This window comes from Coenobita brevimanus, chromosome 28, assembly GCF_032717465.1.
Source record: "Coenobita brevimanus isolate Jiangsu-jjx chromosome 28, ASM3271746v2, whole genome shotgun sequence".
Taxonomy (NCBI): domain Eukaryota; kingdom Metazoa; phylum Arthropoda; class Malacostraca; order Decapoda; family Coenobitidae; genus Coenobita; species Coenobita brevimanus.
The window spans coordinates 35,154,056-35,162,868 of NC_136981.1; the positions used below are offsets into that span (position 1 = coordinate 35,154,056).

The window sequence follows — 8,813 nt, forward strand, 5'->3', positions numbered from 1 at the left end:
GTTCAGTGTATGCAGCGGAAGTTCAAGTAAGTGAATTGTAACAGCACTACATTACATTATAGGCATTGTATTTATGAGTACAACTTCATACAGGATGGTGTTTACTGTACATATACTGTATGACTGCATCAACCAGTGATTCTCAAGCTATGGGTCACGACCCAAAGGTGGGTCGTGAGAGGAATTTTAATGGGTCGCAGGGACATAGAATAGGCCTAATGCTTTCAGTGTATTTCATTTACTTAACTGAAATTGTAATTATCCCTATTACACTATTAGCATATTCATAAAAACTACAATAGGCTATATACCAGTTACTGTGTGTGTGTGTGTGTGTGTGTGTGTGTAGAAAAAAGTTTATATTCCACAGTGTATAATTGATTTTTTTACCCTAAGGGTTGTGAAGTCTTGAAATATTTCAAATAGGCTCACACACTAAAAAGTTTGAGAACCGCTGATATACTGTAAACCATTCTCCATGTAAAATTTCATAGAGTAAATTGTGGTTGAGCACATAGGACTGAACGACTCCACGGATATAACGACCTTGGGTCGGTAATCCCTCCGTTAATAATGACAATCAGATATACTGAACTTTCAGATATAGCGACCCAACTATTATGTCAAGGGTTTGCTATACTGTATGTTGCCCAAAGCACACTGTGCTCAGAGGGCTTGATCACCGGAGATAACAAATCATAATGTAACTGGGCATACAAGTATTCTCGTTGCATTAGAAGACTTAGTAAGAACTTTTTTTAGGTGAGTTATTTTGCAAGTTGCACTTTCATATCTCCTTGCTATATTAACATTCCTCCAGATTATGTCAGCAGATAAAAGCTATAAATCAGTACCAAAGAGTACTAAAGATTTCTAAGTAACAACATGGGGAAGGAAGAGGCACCACAAAGACTATGTATCAGTAACAATAAGGGCATATTTCTTTAACTAGTTCATGTTACCTCCTCTCGATTTTATTTAGCTTAGGAGAGGTGTCTACTAAATAAGAAGAACCCACGGGATCATCAGGATGATGGAATACTATACCTAAGTCTTACGAGAGAGCAGAAGTGGTGAGAGCACTTAAAAGAATGAAAAACAACAAGGCAACTGGACCAGATGAGATCCCGGTGGAGGCGTGGAGGGCCCTGGGAGAAGCGGGAGTGGATTTGTTGTGGAATTTAATGTGCAAGATAGTGGAGCAGGAAGAGATACCAGATGAGTGGAGGGAGAGTGTGTTGGTACCCATCTTCAAGGAGAAAGGAGATGTACAAGAGTGTGGGAATTATCCTGGAATTAAACTGCTATCACACACAATGAAGGTTTGGGAAAGGATACTGGATGAGAGACAGGCTGGAGGTGGAGGTGTCCAGAGGTCAGTTTGGCTTTATGCCAGGAAGAGGAACAACGAACCCAATATTCATACTGAGACAAATGGCGGAAAAGTATAGAGAAAAACAGAAAGAACTACATATGGTATTTATAGATCTAGAGAAGGCATATGATAGAATACCGCGACAGGAGTTGCGGAGATGTTTGAGAGAGAAAAAAGTACCGGGAAAATATGTAAGAATGGTAAGGGAAATGTACAGGAATGTTAAGACGCGAGTCAGGAATGGAGCAGGTATGACGGACAGTTTTGGAGTGGAGGTGGGGATGCATCAGGGCTCAGCACTGAGCCCCTTCCTTTTCAACATCGTATTCGACTTGTTGACAGAGGATGTAAGAATGGGGACACCGTGGGACATGATGTATACCGATGATGTGGTTTTGGTGAGTGAGTCAAAAGAAGGGATAGAGAGCAGACTGGATGAGTGGAGATTAGCACTGGAGAGTAGAGGAATGAAAATAAGTAGAACAAAGACGGAATATATGATGTGTTCAGAGCAGGTGCACGATAGACGTAAAAGTATTAGGCTGGATGGTGTGGAGCTGAAGAGGGTGGATGCATTTAAATACCTGGGTAGTGAAGATAAGGATATAATCGGAAGAATCCAAGCAGGATGGAGAAGTGGAGAAACGTATCAGGACTATAATGCGACAGGAGAATGCCAGTGAAATTAAAGGAGAAGGGGGGGGGGCGCGGTAGCACAGTGGTAGCGCGCCGGACTCATAATCGGGGGATTGCGAGTTCAAGCCTCGCCCGGGCTGCCGTGCTGGGAGTGGTAGCTCGCTCCTGTAACCCTAGCGGGGCTATACAGTCCAATACAGGGCTTAGCTCGGGGGAACTCCATTTCTCCCATTTTAAAGGAGAAGGTGTAAAAAACTATGGTAAGACCAGCAATGACATACGGGGCGGAGGCACTACCTGTGAAAAAGTAAACGAGAGGAGGATGGAAGTAGCGGAAATGAGGATGTTGCGATGGATGAGTGGCGTGACAAGGGAGGACAGAATCAGCAATGCAAGGATCATAGGAACAGTGACGGTGGTGGAGATTTCGAAGACGACACAAGAGGCAAGACTAGATGGTACGGGCATGTCATGAGGAGCGATGGACAAAGTGACGAGAGGAGAGCACTGGATATGGAAGTACAGGGAAGGAGGAGGAGAGGAAGACCCAAGATAAGGTGGAAAGATTGCGTAGTGGCGGATATGAGAGAGAAGGGTCTGGATACCAACATGGCAGGCGATAGATGCAGGTGGAAGAGGCTCATCAAGAACAGCAACCCCATATGAAGATGGTTAAATAAAGCTGACGAAGAAGAAGAAGGTGTCCGTCAGTGAACGGATCAGAAATTATCTTTACTAGTACCTTTCTTACAAGTGGTCTACTGTGCTCTAAGGTGACTAAGCCTCATCTGTACACATTAAGGAGTCAAGGCAAATCACAGAACTGAAGTAGTCAATATGTAGTCGTCAGCTGCGAGGGCTTTCTTGCACCTCCTCCTTAAGTTAGATTGATTTTTCCACCTTATCATACTCTTCCACGTTATGCACAGTATGTCGTTATGATGTCGACAAAGATTAAACATATACTGTAACATCATATTACTGTAATGCATACAGATATATACTGATAAAAATGAAGTGCCAGGGATCCTCATAAACTGACGGGAATAGCGAGTAAAATGTGTGGGATGGAAACACAGAAACGACATTAGTTTCCAGATTTCTCTGATGTTTGATGCATATAAATGTCCTTGTTTTCTCTCTTTCTGCAGATTATCCTTGAACAGCAGCTCTGTGTATTCTGAAACTTTCAAGAAGTATAGAACTTGTCTGTTGTGATTCCCAGACCACTGGATTTGTAAATATTCTGTCCAGCTCAACTTCATCTAAAGTGCTCTTTGCTCTTCAGCAAGAGGACAACGATAAAATATATTGCTGAATTATGTTGTGGGAATAATATAGATCCTTAGTGTTGTCTGCATCTGCCAATTATCCACGCAAAATAACATGCAATGGGAGGAAAAACTGTTTCATATTATGGTGAAAGAACAACAGAAAATAAATCATAACCTCTGATGTGAGGGTGCTGCCAAAGATGGAGTGGTCGAAGTCCCACTGTGTGCATTTCTCCTCCCACCCCGTTCCCTCCGAGGTGTTGACATAATAACGGCATTCATCTCTGTAAACATTATACACTACATATTTTTGCCAGTACATTTGCCAGAAACTCTACAATAGACGATGCCAACCAAAATGTCCCAGTACTAGAACTTGACTCTCCCGAAATTGCCCCACTTAAAATACAGACAAGATACGTAAAATCCATCCTAGACAATTTACCTACCAACAAAGCTCCAAGCCCAGATGGAATTCCGCCAATTGTTTTGAAAAAGTATTCCCCTGAACTTGCCTCTGTTCTAGCTAAATTATTCAGACTGTGCATACGTACTTCTTTATTCCCAAATTCATGGAAAGAAGCCAATATCCACTCAATTCCGAAGAAAGGAAGTTCCCCTGACCCCTCTGATTACAGACCAATAGCTGTCACATCTTCTCTTGGTAAGGTATTTGAAACTTTAATTAACAAGAACATTGTTAAACATCTTGAATCCAACAACTTAATTAGTGATAAACAATATGGTTTTCGCCACGAAAGATCCACCATTGACATACTCAATCTCTTAACTCATACCATCTATCAATCAATTGATCGACATGGAGAAACTCATGCAGTAGCTCTTGATATTTCTAAAGCTTTCGACAGACTATGGCACCGTTCCCTGCTGTCCAAACTCCCTTGCTATGGACTAACGTCTTTTGTTCCTTCAATTTCATGATATCTTAGTGACAGGAAAGTAAGAGTAAAAGTAGATGATGTATATTCCAATTTGCACTCAATTATCGCCGGCGTGCCGCAGGGATCAGTTCTGGCGCCAACCCTATTCCTGGTTCATATTAATGATCTCTTATTTGTCGCCCACAATCCCATTCACTCGTATGTAGATGACTTAACACTACATAGTTCATTCACACTCAGACACCCATTTACAGAGTCTAATATCTCTATTATTAACTCAGTACAGCCATCTCCATAAATCAAGACCTATCTACGATCAGTGAATGGGGACAAAACAACCTTATCTCTTTTAATGCTAGTAAAACTAAATACATACAATTTACTAATAGACAGATATTGCCAGATTCGTACATTACCTTCGGTGCTACTAATATTCCCATCTCCAAAAGTATTGAAATTCTTGGCGTCTCACTGAACAATCCTCTCAGCTGGACCTCTCATGTCAGATCACTTGCTAAAACCACCTCAGAGAAACTTGGATTATTGTACAGAGTCCGTAACTTCTTCACTGATGAGAGGTTAGCTATAATTTAAAAGAGTCAGGTGCGCTCTCAGCTCGGATATTGCTCACCTTGTGGAATGGATGAGGAGAGGTTGCATTAAAACAACTGGACAAAATTCAGAACAAAGCTGTTAGAATTATTAACAACCCTCCCATTACAAATAAACTACCTCTCCTGCAAATAAGAAGGAATGTTGCCTCCCTTGCATTATTTTACAGATATTTTTTTTTGGCAGATGCTCAGATGAAGTTGCGTCCATGGTGCCACCTCTCCATGCCTTCCCTCGTGCTACACGCGCATCTGGTAGCACTCATGACTGGAATGTCACTCAGCCATATTGCAGAACTTCTGCCTATCAGAATTATTTCATTCCCCGAACTGCATCTCTCTGGAACTCACTTCCCCAGAGTTGTTTCCCTCCAAATTTCATCCCACGGCTGTTTAAGTCTAACTGTTACAGATATTTTATGAACAGAGGACACCAGTAATCTGGGTGTATGGATAATTTTTTTTATTCATTTGTTTTTCCTTCCTCCGTTCTGTTATTAAAAAATAAAAAAAAGGGGCAAATGCTGCCAAGCACACAGCCTCACTCACCCTCCGACTCCACCCACGCGGGTCCCTCTGTGCATGACGTTTCCCCCTCTAATTATCGCCTGACAGGGGTGATCAACCTGGTCCAGCCATGAGTTACGTGGCCTTCCCCTTGGCCTCCTCCACCCTGGGTTAACTCGTTCAGAAATTACCCTGTGGGCAGGATCAGCCTCAGGAAAGTGGGCCATGTTCCCATATAGCTGGAGCTGGTATTGATGTATTATGTGGATAATAAGCCTCAATTCAGTCTCACGGAGTAGTTGCTCGTTATGCATCCGGATGTACCAGCAATATCCCATGATCCTGCAAAGACACTTAGTAGCAAAGAGTCAATTCGCCACTTAGGTCACTGTTTAGTGTCCATATCTCACAGCCATAAAGTAGGACAGGGAGCACCAGCACTCTGAAGATGCAAGCTCTCGTCCTTCTACACAAATAACGACAGCACCAAATACCCGTACTGAGTGAATCCATAATATCATAGGCCAGACCAATGCGACGAAGGATATCATTGTCTGATCTACCGTTGTTATGGGCCACACCACCAAGATAAGTGAATCTTTCCAAGACTTCAATATCCTCACCTCAGTTAAGTGCAATTCCTGCAAGAACTGGGCCCATTACACCTGCACAGCACTTGCATCCAGAAAATATTACACGAAACACCTGGACCTGCTCCTTCTCCCACCCACTAACCCCCCACCAACCTCACTCCTACTTCCTTCACACCTTCTCAGCCTAACCCACCGATCCTTCCCACACCATCCAATCCCCCAACCCCTCCCAATGCACCCCAGTCTAATTCACCTCAACCATGACCTCCATCACAACCTTCTCTTACCCCTTCCCATCCACCCACACCCCCACCTACCCCCCGTGCTGCAGCACCTATCACACATCGTACACACAACATAAACATTCTTCAAATAAACGTAGATGGCATAAACACCAAAAAACAAGAACTCACACAATTTATCAAATAAAATAACATAGCCGGTGGCTCAATCGGTAGAGAGGTGGCCTGTAGTCCTACCGGACCCAAGTTCAAATCCCCGCTGGGGCAGGGAACGGTTTAAGGATTTGGATTTTATGTAAAGCAGACTTTACCAATATACCAGAAGACCTGGCGACATGTCATAGAAATACCCCCGCTAATACCAATACACCAGTCTTGTATGAAACAGCCCTAACATGTATTCATTATGGATGGTGGGTGTTAGCACTGAAGTGGTGACATGTAGAGGTTTATTATATGTAGGAGGACTACTGGGCCTTGGGAGCAGGCTGTAAAGCCTGTGCCCAGAGTAGAGCACAGAAGAAAAAAAAAACATTACCATCTAACAAAAAACAAAACTACACAGAACACAAAAACACCTACATTTCATAATTTCACCATCATTAGTCAAGACCGGGCCGACGCTGGTGGCGGTGGGCTTATCACCCTGGTACACAAATCCATCAACTTTTCAGGTGCTAGTGCACATACAAAGTCACTTCTCCCCCTACATGACACCACAACAGAAATACAAGCAATTAAAATACGTACTGGTAACAAATCACACATAACAATTGCCAATACAAACATTCCCTTCCCCCCCAATCATCCCCCACAGTACCACACAGTTACTTTCCTCAAATACGCCACATCATTAACATTCCCAACATCATCCTGGATGGTGATTTCAATGCCAGAGTGTCGGCATGGCAGGTCAACAACCCTGGCACAGACAGAGGGCTAGTACAACAATCCCAAACAGATAATCTTTTCATACTCAATAATCTCCATCAACTTACCCATATCCCACATCAAGCCCTCTTCCTCTCATCATCCCCAAACATCACCTTTTGCTCCCCAGACTTTGCCTCCACAACATCCTGGAGGTGGTCAAAACCCTTGGCTCTGACCACCTTCCAGTCATCATCACTATCAAAACCATAATCACCCCAGCTGACCACAGACACACATACACTGATTAACTGTAGGAGAGCCAACTAGGAGGACTTCACAACTGAACAAGAACAACACTTTGAAACATTAAACAGTACATCCATCACAAACATCAACACCACTGTGCACACTTTCAATACAGGAATTTAAAATGCAGACAAAAGACATCCCTACAGGCAACAGAAAGGGACACATCTCCAACTTAACACCAGAAATTCAAGGCCTCATCAGTCAACGTGATTCATTACGGCACTCCCCAACACCCCATACACAAGGCACCATACAACAAATACAAGAATTCAACACTCAAATAAACAATAAAATATCAGAACAGAAAACAATAAATTGGAATAATTATCTCCAAGCACTTGATCACAAAACAAACACCAGCAAACTCTACAAAACACTAAACAGAATCACAGTCTCCAACAGCAACATTACAGTCACATGCTGCCATCACTACAACACACACCATACCTTCAAACACACAACAAGCAAACACTCTCATGAATCACTTTTCACATGTCAGGCATCTAAACCCCCATTGCGACGACCGATGTGTCATCCAACACAAGAGACAGTTCCCCACAGACCCAAACTTCGCACCTTTCATTTACAATCAAACAAAGCACATCATTAGCAACCTTAAGCACTCATCTGTCTGTGGACCAGACAATAGTCATAAGCAACATACACCTGAAACACCTTGGACCACAAGGCATACAAGCACCCACCAACATACCAAAGTACAGATACTCACACAACATGATACCCAACATCTGGAAGCATGGCACTATCATCACTATCCCCAAACCCGACAAAAACCCCACGCTATCTTCCTCACGCTGCCCCATCACACTTCTCTGCATCCCCTCCAAAGTCACTGAACAACCGGTATTACAATTAGTTACACCTCACATCCCCCTAGCCCCATCGCAACATGGTTTTAGGCCACTACACTCCACAAACACTCTTCTTACAAACCTTACACAGTGAGTTTTTGATGGCATCAATTCAGCTAGGCCACCACACAGAACACTCCTAGTCACACTAGACATGAGCAAAGCTTTTGATGCCATTCCCTGCCACAACCTCATAAACAAAATTTTCAACACAAACATGCACAGTAATACAAAAAGATGGCTGGCAAACTATTTAGCAGGCAGAAGTGCACACGTAACATTTGCCATTTAGTCATAAAACATTGGAAACTTCACAAGCGGCATCCCCAAGGATCTGTTTTGTCCCCTACTTTCTTTAACCTATACATGCACGACACACCTACACCCCACACACCACAAATACACATAGCTTCCTATATGGATGATATAACACATGTACACACCAAAATGCAAACACAGCCACACACATCCTACATCCTTACCTCAACACACTATACGAATGGTTCACCAAAAACAGGCTCAAAATAGTCCCAGCCAAATCTACAGTGACCCTTCTCACAAACTGGACAGCAGAACACAGTCACATTCCATACCTCACTGTAAAGAACACTCCCCTACC

At 42.9% G+C, this 8,813-nt stretch overlaps 1 non-coding gene across 1 annotated transcript; it reads left to right on the forward strand.

Moving 5' to 3' along the window:
- The first annotated feature begins 2,079 nt into the window (after positions 1-2,079).
- On the forward strand, positions 2,080-2,151 carry TRNAM-CAU (transfer RNA methionine (anticodon CAU)). Its single transcript has one exon. It is a non-coding gene; the product is annotated as a tRNA-Met (tRNA).
- Positions 2,152-8,813: the final 6,662 nt, after the last annotated feature.